At 41.1% G+C, this 19,562-nt stretch overlaps 1 long non-coding RNA gene across 1 annotated transcript; it reads right to left on the bottom strand.

The window, feature by feature from the left end:
- Positions 1–7,531: 7,531 nt before the first annotated feature.
- On the bottom strand, positions 7,532–17,981 carry LOC146063978 (uncharacterized). The gene is made up of 2 exons (XR_014471725.1): positions 17,768–17,981; positions 7,532–9,779 (listed from the first exon to the last, which is right to left on the bottom strand). It is a non-coding gene; the product is annotated as an uncharacterized LOC146063978 (long non-coding RNA).
- Positions 17,982–19,562: the final 1,581 nt, after the last annotated feature.

Below are 19,562 nucleotides of genomic sequence, written 5' to 3'. Positions count from 1 at the left end.
AAAACTGGGTTACACTAGAAATCCCCCAGGACCCATTCACAGCAGTTAATTACTGAGTTCCAAAAGTGAAGAGGCAAAAGGCATTCCAGCAATATGCAGAAAACCTTCCATAGCCATTTCTTATCTCCATTAGATTCTGGCACTCCTAGTAAAAGTGTAGCAGACCAAGGTAAACTGTATCAATGAGATACAATTTTGCACATGGGGCCTTATGTAGTCAACCAGCTGCAAGCATCATTTTAAAACGCATGACGGTTAGTAGATGAACACATGACAGTTACGCGCTGATTGTCTGGAGCACCACATATATAATTTATATGTTTTATCACGTGTTAATAAATGAGGGTCAGACTTATTGAATGTGGTATGGGGCTCCGATAGGGGGTTCCCGATGGTCAGTATCCCGACTGCCGGTGCTCCGACAGGAGGGCAAGCGCAAAGAAGCCCCTTGTGGCTCACTATGCTCGCCACACTGCGGGCTCGGTGGCTCGCTACTCTCGCCACAGGTTCTATTCTCCCTCTATGGGGGTCGTGGACACCCACAAGGGAGAATAGCCCCTGCGAGTCGGGATCCCCCCATCAGAGCACCGGCAGTCAGGATTCCGACGTCAGGATACTGACTGTCGGGATCCCCCCTGTCGGTGCCTTATTAAGCTCTGTGAAGTGATAAAGTGTCTGGCTTTTATCTCACTGGCCAATCAGCTCCTAACTATGAAGTTACAGGCTTGATTTGAAAAATGATAGTTAGAAGCTGATTGCCCGGTGATAAAAACCAGACACTTTCTCACTTCACCAAGCTTAATAAATCTACCCCTGAATCCCTAAATGTTTTTCAAGAAGCCCACAGGATATTTAGAAGTTTAACAATGGTATGAATGCCAATTGGTATAAATGGTTTGTATCACTACTTTATTCCTATTTCTGTTTTACTTAAAGTATTGGTAGGTAAAAAGTTGACAAAAAAATTAAGTATTAGTAGGCACATTTTAGATTTCAAAGGCTGAAATAATGTGAAAGCTTTATTAGTATGTCCTTTTATTGATTTGCAAGTGGCATGCACATTTCTATAATTGTTTTTGAGCAGGTGCCAAATAAAATATTTCGTTAGCAAGTGATTAACTATATGTAGTTAGTATTGGGGTGAAATGCCCTAAAGCAGTGGCTCTCAAACTCGGTCCTCACAACCCCACACAGTTCACATTTCCAGGTCACCTGACAGGTGCACTTATTACTGACTGACACATTTTAAAAGATCCACACGTGGTGCTAATTATTTCACCTTTTTCCTGAAGACCGAGTTTGAGAACCATGTGCATTAGTCTAGAGGGCCTAATTCAGCATGAGTTGTAGTTTTGCTAGAATTCACAAAACTATAACTCCAACCACTAGCACGCGGGGATCTGCACAGCACAGGGAAAGGCCTTCCTCCTCTGACCCTATTACATATGCCCCCCATGGGTCTATTTACTAAGCCTTGGAGAGAGAAAAAGTGGATCGAGATAAAGTACCAACCAATCTGCTACTAACTAACATTTTTCTAGCCTGTAACATGCCAGTTAATAGCTGATTGCCTGGGCTTTAGCTTCATTCACTTTATCTCGCTCCAAGTCTTTGTACATATAGGTGCCCATTTATCATTGTGATAACATTATCCCAACTCTCACTGCGATAATTGACTACATCGTATGGATGTATCAATTATCGCATGCAGGGACAGAGCTTGCATTTAAGCTCTGTCCCTGTGATGGGACTCCGCAGCACCATCAGGGTATTTTCCACAAAATACCCAAAAACTGTACTGCGCATGCTCCGCCATCGCCGCTACCACCACCGCCAGCACCTCCCTCCCCATCGCAATGACCCTCCTCCACTGCTGGTATACCAATTCCCGGGATCGGCTCCTGCAGCGCTGCTGGTCTTCAGGCCACGCCAGCACCTCCCTCTTCATTGCAATGGCCCACCTCCACTGCTGGTATACCAATTCCCGGGATCGGCTCCTACAGCGCTGCTGGTCTTCAGGCCATCCTTCTCCTGTGACCCCTGGTGCTGAAAAAGTGAGCCTCTTTGCAGCATCACTTTCTTGCACCAGTGGTCACAGCACAGCAGGCGGCCCGGAACACTGGTCAACTGGACCCTGGGGAAGTTTATATGTTTTTTTAAGTTTTTTTTTATTTGATGTTTAGTTTTTTCCACTGCCTAGGAGCAGAGAAAGCTGTGCAGAAGCCCATAATTCTCATCTGAGCCCTGTGATTTGCCATTTATTATCACAGGGCAAAATGTGAGTATGTATGGGAAATGCGATTTGCTTACTAAAAAAAAATGTATTTAAAGGTTTGGAGCAGTTTTTCAGGAAAACTGCTCCAAAAGACCTTTAGTACATTCAGGCTAAACTAAAATAATGGGAAAAGAGTGTGAAAATAATGTTAGTAAATGGACCCTAAAGCAGAGATGAAATTGAAGGTGATAACTCACCAGCCAATCAGCTCCTAACTGTCAAGTCTGGGTTTGAAAAGTGACAGTTAGAAGCTGGTTGACCAGTGCATTATCTCTTCTCCAGGCTTAATACATCTACATTTTCAGATATTCTCATACCACAGTTTATGACAACATCAGGAACAGGAACTGTGGTTATCACATTGCGACACTAGAAACATCTACATTTTTACATGTTATAAATACAAAGTGGAAAATGTAATGTTGTTTAATAAAATGATCCCAAAAGAATGTAAAAACCACAACTAAAATATAGTGGCTGTGAGAGGTGAAATATCTTAGATCTGTGCCTTTTTGCATGCTGGCACTTGTAGTGTCAAACGTCTGTAGACAGGGTCAACATTATGAAATAATGGGCCACATACATCTACAGATCAATTGTCAGATTAGGATGGTTGGAACAAAATCCTGGTAATGGATGAGAGCAAATAACAGTTGACCATTTGCTTTGAAATGCTGGAAAACTGCCAAAAACTGTCATTCATCCATTACCAGGTTTTTGTTCCAACCAGCCCAATCTGACAATCGATCTGTAAATGTATGGCCACCTTTGGACTTGTTGTCTAAATTATCAATCACATAGCATTGCTCATTTACATAGTTACAATCGGAATGGCCAGATAAGTCAAACAGCATGAGGTTTGAACTTGTATCTGATAATTATAGTATATATCAGACAGAATCATTTTTATACCATAAATTATGAGGATGCAGTTTCCATGTTATACTTCAAGCATTTTTAACTTCAACAGTGTTTTCTGGGGCTAATTCAGTTTCGATTTTTGCTTATCTACACATGCACACGTGGCCGTGTGCATGCGTGAGCCCTTAAACTGAGATTGCATTCAGCAACCAGCACTTTAAGGGCATTCAGCTCCTGCATGGTTGGAGACATGGCATTGGGGGGTGCGGTCCGGGCAACAGAAGCGTGTCTGGACCTTTTGGGGGGGAGGGTCAACATGGCTGCATGATGTCCCATGCAGCAGCTGCAACGGGAACTATGGAAATGATGCAGCTTGGCAAAGCAAGTAGGTGCTACTCTAAAGATGAGATTGCTTCAATGTACAGTAAAGCGATAACATCTCTGCAATACAATTGCAAGATTTTGCAATTGCATTGGGTTGGGAGGGACCTGGCATGCAGGAAGGCCTTTCCCTGTGCTGTGCAGATCCCCGCATGCTAGTGGTTGTTGGAGTTATAGTTTTGTGAATTCTAGCAAAACTACAACTCATGATGAATTAGGCCCTCTATTCGCTAATACATAGGTTCTCAAACTCGGTCCTCAGGAATCCGCACAGTGCATGTTTTGCAGGTCTCCTCACAGAATCACAAGTGAAATAATTAGCTCCACCTGTGTATCTTTTACATTTGATTGAGCAGCTCTCACACTGGGCCTTATTCTAGTTCACTCTTTCTGACAAAATCCTTCTAAAGCAGCCCATACACTCTGCGATCCCGGCGGGTCCGATGTGTGCTTTGAGGTGCGCGCACCCGCGGCACCTCATCGCACAGTACAAAAAGTATGTGCTGCACATACTTTTTGTACTTGATATTCATCACATCACATTGCATTGCATGCACAAGGCATGCAATGCGATGTGATGGATGCTATTGTAGCCCAGAACGCACGCCGGGATCGCAGTGTGTATGGGCAGCATTAGATGGACAAAACCATGTGCACTGCAGGGGGGCAGATGTAAAATGTGCAGAGAGAATTAGATTTAGGTGAGTTATTTTGTTTCTGTGCAGGGTAAATACTGGCTGCTTTATTTTTACAGTGCAACATAGATCTCACTTTGAAGTAAAACCCTGCCCAAATCGAATTCTCTCTGCACATGTTACATCTGCCCCACCTGCAGTGCACATGGTTTTGTCCATCTAAGAAGGATTTTGTCAGAAAGAGTGAACTAGAATAAGGCCCACTGTTTCAAGCTTTTAAAATGTATCAATGAGCAATGAATGCACCTGTGCAGCTGCCGGGTGACCTGGAATATGTGAACTGTGTGGGGTCCTGAGGACTGATTTTGAGAACCCCTGCGCTTATACATGCACTTTCCTGTACAACCAAACTTAGGAATTGGTTTATTCTAGTCCTGTGGTCTCTGGAAAATCATCTTTATTTGTATTGTTGTCTGCTGTCTATACTGTGGACTAAAGGAGTTTGCAATTACACTCACATTCTCTGGCAGTTTCTCTGGATGTTGGAGCTGCTATTAGGTCAGTGTATTATACAATTAACCAGTGACTCCAATTAGATGGACTTTCTCATAGACATATCTTGCTGTTAAAAGGTTACTAGGCCCAATCAGATCAAACTGTGACATTTTTGCCCTGGAAGAAGACAGGCTGATTTACCATAATCTATACTATGCACTAAAAACATGTTTGAACTTTGGTTACCTGATTTGGCTGACAATGGAAACTCGAAAACTAACCAGCTTTATGCTGTGCATCATGTACCTATATACCACAAATGATCTATTATAATGTAAATGTATCTCTCATAATGACAAGCCTTATTAATGGATATATACACCTGTAGAGAAAATATGGCAGAACAAAAAATATTATTCTTATTCTTATTTAAAAGTTAGTTATCCCTTTGGAAACTGGCAGATGATTGCCAAATTAATTAAAATAGTACTACAACTTGCAGCCTTTCCAGATCCCCATACATCAAAGACTATTTGTAGCAATCCTTAGATTCCACCAAAGTTGGGTCAGAGAATTGTGGATGTTCAACCTGTTGAAAAATCTGGATTTGAAGATCCCAAAAATGGTAAATTTGTCACATCGGGCACTGTTAACATAAAGAATATCCTTAACTCACAGATGGATCACTGATCATCTGCGGTTCTCTTTCATTTGGGGGATTGATGGGGGAACAAAGGACATGTAGAGGGCCCTTTAGTCTGCAAAACAAAGGGAGGAGTAGCCAAATACAAGACCACCCTCTGCTCCTCTTCACTAAGCTGTACAACAGCAGCACTCTGCAAAGTGCGCTGATATTTAAAAAAAATAGGTGGTGTTCCTCATCCACAAACTCTACACCCTCTGAGTGATTCACAATCAATGTATTGGTATCTTTGCCTAACTTTGGCACTATGGTACATCCAAAGGGTCCAGAGGCAGGGTTTATCCCCAAAAACCATCTTACGGACCTTTTACTCTTCAGAATCTGGTAAACCTCCACCTGCATTTGTGTCATCATATTTAATGTTTTACATTTTTTTTGTGTTTAATAAACAACTCTGTTTGGACACACTATTCCATATTTGGCTCAATTCCCTGCATATGGTCCCACTATTACATTTACTGAGTGCCTAAATCAGGTGAAGATACCAGTACAAGGGAAGTTTTGAATTATTAACTTTCACATTGTTTGTGAATCACTCAGAGGGTGTAGAGTTTGTGCACGAGGAACACCACCTATTTCTTAACCCCTTCCCGACCAGGCCTTTTTTGTTAATTTTTTTTTTTTTTTTTCTCCTTGCGTTCAAATAAGCGTAACTTTTTTAATTTTCCGGCTATATAGACACATGAGGGCTTTTTTTTTGCGGGACAAGTTGTACTTTTTAATGGTACCATTTACTATACCGTATAATATTCTGGGGAATCAGGAAATAATTCAATGTGGGGTAAAAAAAAAAAAAAACGCCATTCCACAATTTTGCGCTGGTTACGTTTTTTTTTGGAGTTCATAGTTCGTTTAAAATGATGGGTTATCTTTATTCTATGGGTCGTTACGATTCTGGTGATACCAAACTTATATAGTTTTCGTTATGTTTTACCACTAAAAAAAAAAATAGCAACTTTTACGTTTTTTCTAATTTGCGTCGCGTCGCCATGTTCTGCGGCTTATAACTTTTTTATTTTTCCACCTACGGACCTGGGTGAGGGCTCATTTTTTGCGGGCTGAAGTGTACTTTTTAATTAATACCATTATGGGATATGGGCGACTTTCTGATCTCTTTTAGTTATTTTTTTTTGGGTAGGCGATGCGACCAAAAAACGTAGTTTTGGCGTTGGGAATTATTTTCCGTTTACGCCTTTAACCGTGCGGGATAACTAATGTTATATTTTAATAGATCGGACTTTTAGGAACGCGGCGATACCAAATATGTTTATTTTTTTATTTTTTATTTATTTTTATTTGTGAAATGGGGAAAGGGGGGTGATTTGAACTTTTAATATTTTTTTTTTTTTTTTACTTTTACTACAAGGCCCCCTAGTGTACTTGACCACTAGGGGGCGCGATCGCCTGTACTAGGTTCAGCCATAGAGCTCTATGGCTGAACATAGTGATTTTCAGCACTTTCTATTACATCCTGCCTCAGGCAGGATGTAATAGGAATACTGACATGGCCAGCACAGGGGTCTACATTAGACCCCTGGCTACCATGGCAACCGATCGGCACCCTCCGATCTCGCCACAGGGGGGCCCCGATCGGCGCCGGAGGGGGGCGCCCCCCCTCCGATCAGCTATTTAAGCACTGCGGGCGCTTTGCCCGCGGTGCTTAAAGGGTTAAACGGCCACGATCGGCGAACTCGCCGCTCGTGGCCGTGAGAGCAGGTACCTGGCTGTAATATACAGCCATTACCTGCTCTCTTTCAAGCCAGCTCACTCCGTGAGCTGGCTTGATTCCCCCGCAACCGACATATGACGTAAATGTACGTCATATGTCGGGAAGGGGTTAAATATCAGCACACTTTGTCACCTATTTGTTTTCCATTTATTGTCTTTAGATAATTAAGGGTGTAACTATTAGGATAAAGGTGTTGTAGGTATTGTAGAAATATATCAGGGCCAAGAAATTAAAACCCAATACTCTATTGAACATGGTTCCTTAACAAGGCTTTATGATATCATCCCAACTTTCTTTTTCTTGTACACCAAAAATATGGTTATAGCCCAATATAATTCCACACTGTTATGAATGTATGTGTTATCTATGTGTAAGCGAGGAATAGCTAAAGAGAGAGATTAATTTAAATCAAAGGCATTTCATATATATTTTACAAATCAGAAAGTGAAAAATCAGATTCCTTTATCTTTATTTCATTTGATTAAATTAAACTTACAAAATGATCAATAATTGCAGAGGTCAATATTTCCTGGCACATAGTAATGCATTTATCTTAACAGAATATCACACCCAATAATCCTTTATTCGTTGACGCCTAATAGCATGTCCCTATATCTTTACACCATTACTAAAAATAGCACAGTAGTACAGTAGGTACCGCATCTTGTTTGTACTGCGGGAGTCAGGCACTGCACCGGTCATATCCAACAACTGTAAGTTGTGTCACAGCACAGTTAATAACTAGGTGAATGTGAATAATAAATGAAATGCTCTTTGCTCTTACATAAAAGGTAATGGTATAACATTGCAAAATATAGATTTATTAGAATTTCCAAAATGCATATGCAAGAAGGAAATGTAAATTTATAGGATGTATTATGCTAATTTTATATTTTGAACAGAAGTTGTTTAATTGGAAGTCCAGTCTAAATGGCTCCAGTATAGTAGGTTGACCATGTCTATGTCAACAATCAATAGTAGGTCAACACCAAATGAGTGACAACCATTTCATTTGTCGACACATCAAAACGTCAATGTGAGTTATTTTTTTGAGGAGGGGGGTTGATTTTTATTTTGACTTTTTCATACTTTGCTATCTATGTGGACTACAACTGAGAACGGTGAAGTGTTCCAAGTGCAGCGATAGTGGAGTGAGGCAACTGGCCCGAAGCATGGCAAGCAAAGCGGAAAAAAAAGTGAAAAACTAATGTCGAATTTTCATGTGTTGACCTTTTGTTTGTGTCAAACTTTTGTCAATGTCAACTTTGTGCATGTCAACCTTTTGATATCTATCTAGACCTAATATTCCACGCCCATTCTTCCTAATGTAGGTTTGTAATTTGTTTGTTTAATCAATACATTATGTTTTATGGTAATGTGCTGTTAATATTTTATATTCTTTATTTCAATGAGAATGATCACTTATTAAAATAAATACAAAAACACATGTAAAGAGTTTGAGGGTACACATTGGAAGATGGCTCAGTGAAACGTCATTGCATTGCAACAAAAAAAAACAGCTTTTATTTTGTTTACTGCGGTGTTGCTTTCTAAAGAGACCTAGTGGACATCTTTATTGGACCCTCGTATCAGTAAACAATGAATGTATAAGTGATCTTTCCCCTTGAAAAACACACCAGGAAACTGACATGAACAAAATGGAGAGTGCAGTAAGTTACCAATGGTATGATGATTTTCTGGTAATATGGCTAAGAAGAAGCAGAATATCTATAAAGTACGAAGAACCAACTAACAGCAACACATATTTGTTTAGAAAGTAGCTGGCAAGGAAATGCTACCACATCAAGCCGATTGGAAGAGGAACCCGAGGAGCAATTCAGTTTTTTTCCATCATTTTAGTACAATGACTCCTTTTCATCTGAGGGAGCAAGCTCTCCTGTCTCTGTCATCAGTCTCCCAGGCTGCTAGATATAGGTATGCCTTTCCCACTCTAAATGGACTCATTCACACACAGATAAAGATGGAATGACAGCAGTATTTACCATGCTGATTGTAAGACAATATACGTATTCTGTGTATATATATATATATATATATATATATATATATATATATATACACATACTTTATTTCTCTCTATGTTTGGTAATGAGCAAAACAGTCTGCAAGTGCTTCCAGTTTACGCAGTGATCTTGTTGACCTCGTCGCCGGCTCTGTTACAATGATGTTGTCTTGTAGCTCATACTATACATCTTGTTAGGTTTCACTGTGGGATAGGGTCTCACTTCTTCCATTTAGGAAATTCGATTCTTGGTGGACTAGACACTGAGGGATTTTTGTTCCGTGTGTCTGACATATAATTCAGCTGGGGGGAGCCTCAGCGATGATAAGCTTCTCCATCAGAATTAGGGAGTATGTTGATCTTGTACAGCATTGCATATTGTATGCCATTCCATGGTGTGCTTGGTAATCAGAACAGAAGCGAGCAGAGGTGGCGAGGGATTGCTATGGTTGCATTTAGGTTGCAGTCTATCAGCAGTAGAGGTTGAAAAGAGAGATAGCGGTGACACTTAGGAAGAGTACAGAGGATGAGTACAAGGAATCTGCATGCCCATGTGTTGTTGTTGTAGTGTTCGTGGAAGTAGTAACATGTGATACACCACTTGTATTAGATGACGTGGAGGTATTTTGACCCATCGTTGTTACACTCGTAACATTTGGAGTACTTTGACTGTGAACCTAAAATAAACAGATAGAAGAAGGATAAGCAACTGAAGGAATGCTAGTACAGCATCATACATATTTGTCACTTTGTACTGTTAAACTGCATATCCCTGTTATTATACCTTTATTTTGCTAGCAATTTGTTCTCAGAATTTCCACTTTATCACCACTGCTTCTCGTCTTGTATTCAGATATGAAGCAATGGAGAAGCTAAGAAGGTATTCTGGTTGTTTCAAAAGAGAACATGTAACCAAATAATATATCTTCTCCAAACTGTTCAGCCATATATACGACTGAATTTAAATAACTGAATATTTAAAGATATCAGGACTGTGACTGTCTGTACATGATAATGGTTTATCCCAACTATCTTGTGTAGTACAATAATTAGGCTATCTAACTTAAAATGATTGAGATCATATGTATGTTAATGCAGGTGCCCAGCAACTACTCACTGTAGCTCTGCAATGTGTTTTCATTTTAATAAGAGAAATTAAGAATAAGGGGAAAATAAGAATGCCAACGGTGCCCATACACGATGCGCTGAACTCCGTGCTTTTAGTACTAGATTGCATTGTATCATACAATGTGCTACAGCACTGTGCTTTTTGTACTAGATACAATGCAATCTAGTACTAAAAGCATGGGCTGCACAGACTTTCTGTGCTGTGCGTGGGAGCGCGCATTGCATCACACCGCTCCCAGAAAATGCACCATGTATGGGCACCTTAAGTGTAAGGGAAAGGTATAGTACAGGCATAGGATTGCAGAAAACAATCCCAGCTTAAATAACATGAACAGTCAGGGCCTGATTAGATGTTCAAGGTGCCCTGGGCTAATACACATGTAGTTCCCCTTATAATACTGCTAATTGCCATTCATACTACTTATGTGCATGTAATAAAGGTTATACAAATGGCCTAGGCTGACCAGCTGGTGCTGTAGCACAATGTACATAGAGTAACAGTAAGTTACATTGGCAGAGCCATTTGGTAGTCACCTTAAGAACTTTACCCCCCCCCCCCCCCCCCCCCAGTACATTGGGACATGTGATAACTAAGATTCAGGAAATAAATTAGGAATAATCCTTTTATTCCTCAGCTATCACATGCAGGGTGCTCCCCTCCCAGGTCCTGGCACCCTAGGCTGCATCCTAATCAGCCCATTGGCAGTGTAAACAATATGTAATAAAGGCAAAAAGCACAGAAGGATTAATAACACGCCAACCCCCAAACCTTATAGAAGCTCTTTAAGTACGTCAGTGCTTTTCCATCCAGAGTTAACCCACACAGAAGATCCACTATTACCTGACATTTACCTGACATAAACTGTGGCTTATCTTTTTCTTAATAATTATACCATCATGTTTATTATTCTATGTATTCTACTGTATGTCAGCTCAGTTTTAAACCAACAGGACACTATGGTCTACTTGCAGTAATGAAAATGTAGACGATGAGTTTGTGTAAGAGAATGCAATGTTGAAATATTACTTCAGCTCTACTATACCCAGTGCCAGATTCTGGGTGGGATGTACTAAGCCGAAAATGTGGTAAAACCCCCGTCTTACCGCATTTTCATATGTACTAAAACCCTGCCACCACCTTACCGCAGGGCAGGGTGGCGATACCCTATAGAAGCCTATGGGCTTCTATCGCCGCCCGACGCCTCCGCCGACCCCCCATCTCCCCCTCCCTCTGGCATACCTTACATCAGGTCCTCCTGGACCCGGAAAGTAAACCCCTCCTCCCCCTAGTAAAGCAGCCGGACATCCTTCCAGCTGCAGGGGGGAGGAGGAGGCGCTGGGGACAGCATGCTTAGCTGTCCCTGGCATGAGGGGAGAGGGAGGTGCCCAGGAGGTGACGGAGACACCCGCACACCACATTACAGGCACCGCGATGCCAGCCGCATATGTTAGTACATACTGTATGCGCTGGCATCGCGGTGGCCGGGCGGCGATGTATAGTAATACATCCCGCACTAAGACCAATATGAGCCTGGTGCTGTAAATGATGAAGAAGCTAAGGGAGCAGTGACCAGTGTCATGAGGGTGTGGTCAGTGCTGTGTGTGGCCAGTGCCATGTGGGCATGTTTGCTATCAGGCCCAATGTGTTCCTAAATACTGTAGGTAAATGCTGAAAAATGTCATTATTCTGTGGGAAAATAGGCATACAACATTAATATTTATGATTTATGGCCAATAATAAGGGAAACTGGGTCATCCTCATGCTGTCATGATGGAGCTCCATCAGTCCCATTATTTATCTGGCTTTGACTATACTGACTCCAGGGGCCACATGGATAAAGGGCCACATGCAGTTAATAAATCATAGAGATTTATATTTTAGGATTTTAAGGTTATGTAATAAATTAAAGCAGGGTTTCTATAATACTACCATTACAGTCCAAGTTTTAAGGCTATGCATTCTTGAGCACAGGTGACTTAATTAGTACCTAAGTCGATTTGATTTTACCATCTGGACTCAAGCTTGGATATCTCTAAAACTTTGACTATAGCGACAGAGTATAGGATATTCTGAATTAGATTATATGTTTATTTTTTAACAGATATCTGTGCATTAATGGATCAGAAAACATTAATATTTACGTATTTATTATTTAAGTATTAAATTCTAACTGTAATTCTAAATTCTGAGCCATAGATATATTTAATACATGGACTTTTGAGGTGCCGTGAGGTCTGTGTTTTGGAACCTTTGACATAAACTTGTATAACTAAACAGATGTCTAAACATTACGATTACATATCACTAACAATGTATACTCTGGAAGGGGCTTTCTGGGTCTTGATTGGCCCAGATGATTTGCCTATTGCCTGGGGAGTTCTGGTGATGACATCACCAGGGCCCTTATTCTGGTTGGTGCGGTCAGAGCCGCACACGGGGCTCCGACCGCACAAACCAAGGGCCGCCCACCCGACGGATCGCCACGGCCGTCCATACACGGACGGCTGGCGATCCGCACAAAAATGGTGGAGGCTACGCCTCCACCATGGTGGGAGCTGCCCCCTGCCTTCGATGGTCGACGACCATCGAAGGCAGGCCCGCACGCCGCGGCAGCTCCCGCAAGCTCAGACCACACGGACAATCGTCCGTGTGGGAGCTTGAAAGGGGGCTGAAAGCTGACATCCGGCGACGTCAGCTTTCCGCCCCCATGTCATGGTAATGAGGGCGTCATGCCCTCATTACCATGCACACGCCCCGCGTTTGCATGGGAACGCCCATGAAACGCGGGGCGTACACATAGGGAAATGAGGGGCTGAAGCCCCTCACGCCCCTATACGCCCCCTTTGCGGCGGACGAAATCCGTCTGCGGCGAAGAGGGCTGCACATGCGCAGAATGACCTCTGCGCATGTGCAGTGCAAAAACATCGGCGGTACGGCCGCACGCGGGCCGTACCGCACGATCTAGAATAAGGGCCCAGGAGTCTTACCCTCCTGCAAAAGTATGTTTAATATGTTGGCTCTTTATAAATAGGCAGCACAGTTGAAAACAACTACTAGAATTATTGCTTTAAAGCACTAAGGTCTTGGGTTCCACACAGCCCTGTGTGGAGTTTGTATATTCTCTTTAGGCTTGTTTTGGTTTCCTCTGTGTACTTAAGTTTCCTCCTACATTACAAATATATACTGTTAGGTTCAGTGGCGCAATTTATGTATTGGCTGCAGAACAGCAGCCTGCCTTTCCCTCCTCCCCCAGTAAAATCCAACACCTCAGTGAGCCAGTTGCAATCCATGACTGCACTGGCTATACTGTGACTGGCAGTGACATCCTATTAGAAGTGCTACCTGTCATTCACCCACAGGAGAGGTAGTTCCATTGAGGAGTGTTTCCTCCCACTGGGACTAGCAGAAAGGACTGCACATTTATAGAGTGTGCTTCTTGATGGAGATCACTCCCTGCCTAATCATTAGCTCTGTGCTGCTTATAGTGGCTGCATCCGATGCAGACTATAGAAGCTGGTGTTTTGTGCATGTGAAATACCAGTGCTGTTTGTGCGCATGTGCTAGTCCTGGCACATGTCAACTGTGCCAGGACCCGGCTGCTCTGCTCTACTCCAGACCAGATAACCTCATACACAGGGAAATTAACTCTAGTGTGTGCGTATTTGTACAGGTAGTATGGAATATGGATTGTGAGCTCCACTGGGTTGGGACTGATGTGAATGACTATTTTTTTTAAGGCACTGTGAAATGTGTCTGTGCTATATATATATATAATATATATCGAATAATAAATATAGTACATTATACATTGAATAAAATAATAAAATCAGAATTCTTAAACTGGATTTTGCAACCAGACCCAGAATCTGTTGGTGACAACATGATCCAAGTACAGAAATTGAGTAGTCGAGTGGCTGCATTTAAAGTACACAGTGTATAGGATACACTGCTGCTTTTCTCTATGTGGGCAGGAAGTTGCTAATACGGGTGTGGATCGTATTGTCGACACCACTTAGGTCGACAGTCATTAGGTCGACAGGTGGCAAGGTCGACAGGTGTCTAGGTGGACATGGGTGAAGGTCGACAGGTGTCAATGTCGACATGGAACAAGGTTGACGTGGATTTAGGACGACACAGTGTTAGGTCGACATGGGTTAGGTTGACAGGTCGGAAGGTCGACATGTTTTTTTTTACTGTTTTTTGACCCGAATGTTGACACAGTCAACATGGACACAGTTGGAAGTCAACTGCAGCCCCTCGCATCGCTCTCTACGCTCGCGATGCTTCGGGCATGGTGCCTCGCTGTACTCGGCACACTATTTTATTCTCCCACCACGCCCTAGTGGATGGTAGGGCATGAAATACCACCTGTCGGCACATGTCGGCTCAAAAAAAAACAAAAAACATATCAACCTTCCGACCTGTCGACATGTTGACCTAATGCTGTGTCGACCTAAAACCATGTCAACCTTGTCCCATGTCGACCTTGACACCTGTCGACCTTCACCCATGTCGACCTAGACACCTGTCGACCTTGCCACCTGTCAACCCAACGGTGTCAACCTGTGGTGTCAACAATACGACCGTATCCCACTAATACTGTACATTTAATTTCATACAGAATGTGAATTGTTAAGCATGTCACTGTAACAAGGTATTTAAATGTAATTATACAGTAGTAGGTGAAGTATGCATCATATGAATGGGTAACACCTTTGTTACTGTTCCGTAGACCTTTACTGAAGAACTGTGGATGTCCTGGCATATATGTAGTAGGGGCATATGGGCTATTTATGCTACAGGGGAAAGTATGTTTGATTTTGATTTTTGTTTTCCCAATTATTTCTCGTAGATTACATATACATGATTTTGAGCAATATGTTATCTGTTTTCCAATTTGTATTAAAATTGCTTCAATAAAGTTAAATTAATCAAATTATTGTTGGTCTGTGAACGCAAGAGCTGCGGTTCTTTTTTTTTTCTTTATTTATTTATTTGCAGTTTCTTATATAGCGCAGCAGATTCCGTTGCGCTTTACAATAGTAAACAGTGATAAAACAAACTGGGTAACAACAGACAGACATGGAGGTAGGAGGGCCCTGCTGCAAGCTTACAATCTATAGGGATATAGGAGGGAAACACAAGGACAGGCACCAGTAATAGCATAGCAGTCCCAACAAGTTACAAGTCCAGAAGGGAAGCTATATAATACATAAGTGCCTCAGAGGGTTATGCGTGTAGAACTTAAATATGATAGGCTTGCCTGAAGAGGTGAGTTTTCAGGGAACGCTTGAAAGTTTGGAGGCTAGCGGAGAGTCTAATTGTGCATGGAAGGGCATTCCATAGGATGGGAGCAGCCCGATGAAAGTCCTGTAATAGTGAATGGGAGCTAGTGATCCGCTCAGATGAGAGACGCAAATCTTGTGCAGAGCGGAGTGGTCGAGATGGGAGATATTGTGTGATAAGTGCAGAGATATATGCTGGTGCAGTATGGTTAATAGCTTTATATGCAAGTAGAAGTGTTTTATATTGAATACGGTAATATACAGGCAACCAATGGAGGGACTGGCAGAGCGGATCAGCAGACGATGAGCGTCTTGCAAGGAAGATCAGCCTAGCAGCAGCATTTAAAATGGATTGCAGTGGTGAGAGTCTGTTCTTGGGAAGTCCAGTTAGGAGACTATTGCAATAATCAATGCGGGATATAATGAGTGCATGGATAAGAGATTTAGTAGTGTCTTGTGTGAGATACGGTCGTATTTTGGATATGTTTTTTAGATGCATGTAACATGATTTGGAGACAGATTGAATGTGGGGAACAAAGGACAGGTCAGAGTCGAGGGTGACCCCTAAGAAATCCATTTGATAAATGTAGCTGCATTGTCCAGCTCAAGGGTAGAAAGGTTACAGATCTTTTTTATTTACTTTATTTCCACCAGAAAGAATCGATTAAAGATCATAATTTGCATATGATCTTATTACCAACTGACTAATAGGGTTTGTATATTATTTTTCATTCTTCTGCTTTAGACTCTTTATGCGATTTTGTATGCTTTCTCTTTTCTTATTCCAGATCACACTGGTGTAACAGGTGTAATAGGAACAAAGATAAAATACCATGGAGAAACGCTAAGCTGGAGCCATGTACACTTTGCAGCCTTCAAATCTTTGTATATCATAGTTGCCAACATGCCAACACAATATATAGGGAATATTAATCTAGGTATATTCATCCATGTATATCATGATAATTGCTTTTGTGTGGGCAATAGAGATCCATTCAGCAAAACTCTTACTCTACCACAAAAAAGTAACATATGGTCCTTGTGTTAAAACATATGTTCTGAGATCCAATCCATGGAACTACTAAATTACTGCTTACTGACTCACATTCTATTTGTTTGTTCACATATAGTGGCAACTGTCATCTTATTGCATCATATATAAGGAAATAGCAGGTTCCTTGGTGAGCTACGCTTGCGATATGCACTCCCGCTGGTCGCTAGTGGTGTCCACTGTCATCTGTACATGCAGCTCAAACTGAGGATATCATCAACCACAGCATCCACCTAAATGTGGACACAATAACTTTTGCAAGATTGCACTGTATGTACTGACTATATCATTTGTCCGGGAGATGCAGGGAAAATCATGAGCAACATTATTTTGTTTGTCTAGTGCGTACCCAGCATAACTGCTAGTAATGTGAAATTCATGTTGAGCCATCTAGGAAAATGGCTTCCAGAACAGGACAGGTTTTCTTTTTAACTGAAAAAGCGGCAACACTTATTTTCATGCAAGTAAGTTTGTTACCCATTTTGTTATATGGTGAGCAGCATACAAATAATAATGTGAAGGGCATGTGTTGGTGGTGGTGGTGGTAATAATGCTGTATTTTATTGTAGCTTGATGGTGAATATTAATAAAAATACAGTTTAAGACAATCCTTTTCTACAAAATATTCTATACTTATTCAAAATAAATGTTAAGCTTACTGGTCAATTATTTCATGGCTAATTATATCTATATCTAACAGATACGCCAATATTTCTATACTAACTTCCTGGCACTTGTCAGTTTCACATTTCTTCAAAATAGATAAAATGGCAATAAAAATATGTTGTTATAAGAAAAACCTCATTGACTGAGAATGTGGATGTTCTAGATAAAATAGTTGCACAATATATGACGTTACATCTCTTAACCTGTACAAATGCATCTGGAAATGTAGATAAAAAGTTTAAACAATAAGCCACAGTCAAGTTACGCTATATTTGGTACAGGTGTATTTTTCACAGGTCCGTTCTCCACACCTAAGTGCACGCTATAATATTTTGCAGACAGATAAAATCCAATTAAGTATAGTGCACAAACTGGCACTAATTCTAGAATATATCCAAAACCCTATGTTCCCAAATTTAATTAATGATATTATAATAGTGTCCATTCAACAAATAAAACAAATATTTTCCTAATCCATGCAAACATCTGGACTCAATCTGATTATTAGTAATCCAAATAATGTATAAATCTCACCTGGCTGGGTATAATAAATGCCAATATCACCATCCCTAGACAAAGTGTAATCATTTGACTCATCTTGTTCAGTGGAGTGGCTAGGTGCCCCAGATTTTACTTGGTCACAGTAATAGTTGTGGGCTCCCTCCTGTTGCAGTTAACAGCTGCTGTGTTCTGTTTAGTTGAGAAGGCTGAGTGGTGAGGTTTGGGGTTTTTATGTGTTATGCCTCAGGCATCAGTACCCATGACGTGTAGTTTTCCTCCCTCCCAATCTCATTATACTCCCCTCCGCCTTCTTTTTCTTCATGTGCATCCACTCTTTTCTGTTTACATATCTTTCTGTGCATACACGACTTCTTTGTCTTTGTCTACCTTATTGTTGTTTTGTTTTGTTTCACATTCTGCATCATTGCCTCTTTGTTAATAATGGGATGAGAACATTTTTAACACAATGTCAGTTATTATGAAGACAGTAATCCTTAGTCTCATATGATTTTCTGTAAAGGAATATTTTCAGATGTTACACCTTGTATTATACCTAGGTACAGTATTTACTCTTCTTTCCATTTATATTTCCAAGCTTTTTGTATTAACCAATTAGCTCTGAACTGTAACTGACCTATAATTGAATACATACTCTCACTTCTATACATACTCTTACTGTCACTGTAGTGCAGTGCTCACAACAATATGGATATATCTGTTGTAAATGGTGCAGTGGAAGTGCAACAAGCAATCAGAAAGGGCAAGAGTGACACCTGCAGGCTAAGATCAGGTACACGTGAGGCCATCAAAACATTATCTATGGACACAAAAATGCTGGGCCTGATTCTGGTTGACTCACTAAGCAGTGCAAATTCACTGCATAGGGAGCCATCTAACGCCACCCACCAGGCGAGTGAATGCCCACTGCCATGCGATTTTCCCAGGGGGCAAAATCATTTAATGGCCGCTGACATCGAATGATTTTTCCTCTGTTCGCAAAACAGGAAAAAACATTTATGCTGTAATACTACAGTATAATGATGCCATACTAGTAATCTTGAAAAACTGTAATCATTTTAAAAGTGCAACACACTTTGGGGGTGATTCTGATCACGCTGCTTAGCGAGCCTTCTAACGCCACCCGCTGCCCACACGAATGCCTGCCTCCTGTGGAAGCACACACATCCCCGCCACTTTGCAAATGGAAGTTTTGCATATACATCCATTCGCAGGGTAGCGTAACCAAGTTAACCCTTTGAGTGCCAACATCTCTGTGGGCCAGATGTACTAAGCTTCAAAAGTGATAAAATGGAGAGTGATAAAGCCAGCCAATCAGCTCCTACCTGTCACTTCACAGACTGTTTGAAAAATGTCAGGCAGGAGCTGATTGGTTGGCTGTTTATCACTCTCCATTTTATCACTTTTGAAGCTTAGTACATCTGGCCCTGTGAGCAATGTGCAAAATATCAGCTAAAAATTCCAGCGTCGCTCACATTTGTTATATAAATTCAAATAAAAAATGTGTAAAAAAATATTATATTTCCTATATAAGGTAAACATTACAAGTCATTCTGATGAACACAAATGTTTGTGTGGCAATTTTCACACCTATTTTGACAAATTAATTTGGCACCACGTTTAACTTAAGTTAGGTTGGTAAAAATATTGAAAAGACATTACCATCATGACACTGATAAGAGGCTAGGTGGTGTGGGTTTCATCTATGGGCAGCTTGTATGCTATATAAATAATATCTATAATAGAAATGAAAAACTCATTTTATACAGATATATTTTAACTGGGATACTTACTATATTTAAAAAGATAC

This window comes from Crinia signifera, chromosome 3, assembly GCF_055691185.1.
Source record: "Crinia signifera chromosome 3, ASM5569118v1, whole genome shotgun sequence".
In the NCBI taxonomy this organism is placed as follows: domain Eukaryota; kingdom Metazoa; phylum Chordata; class Amphibia; order Anura; family Myobatrachidae; genus Crinia; species Crinia signifera.
This window is presented reverse-complemented; position numbering and strand designations above follow the sequence as displayed.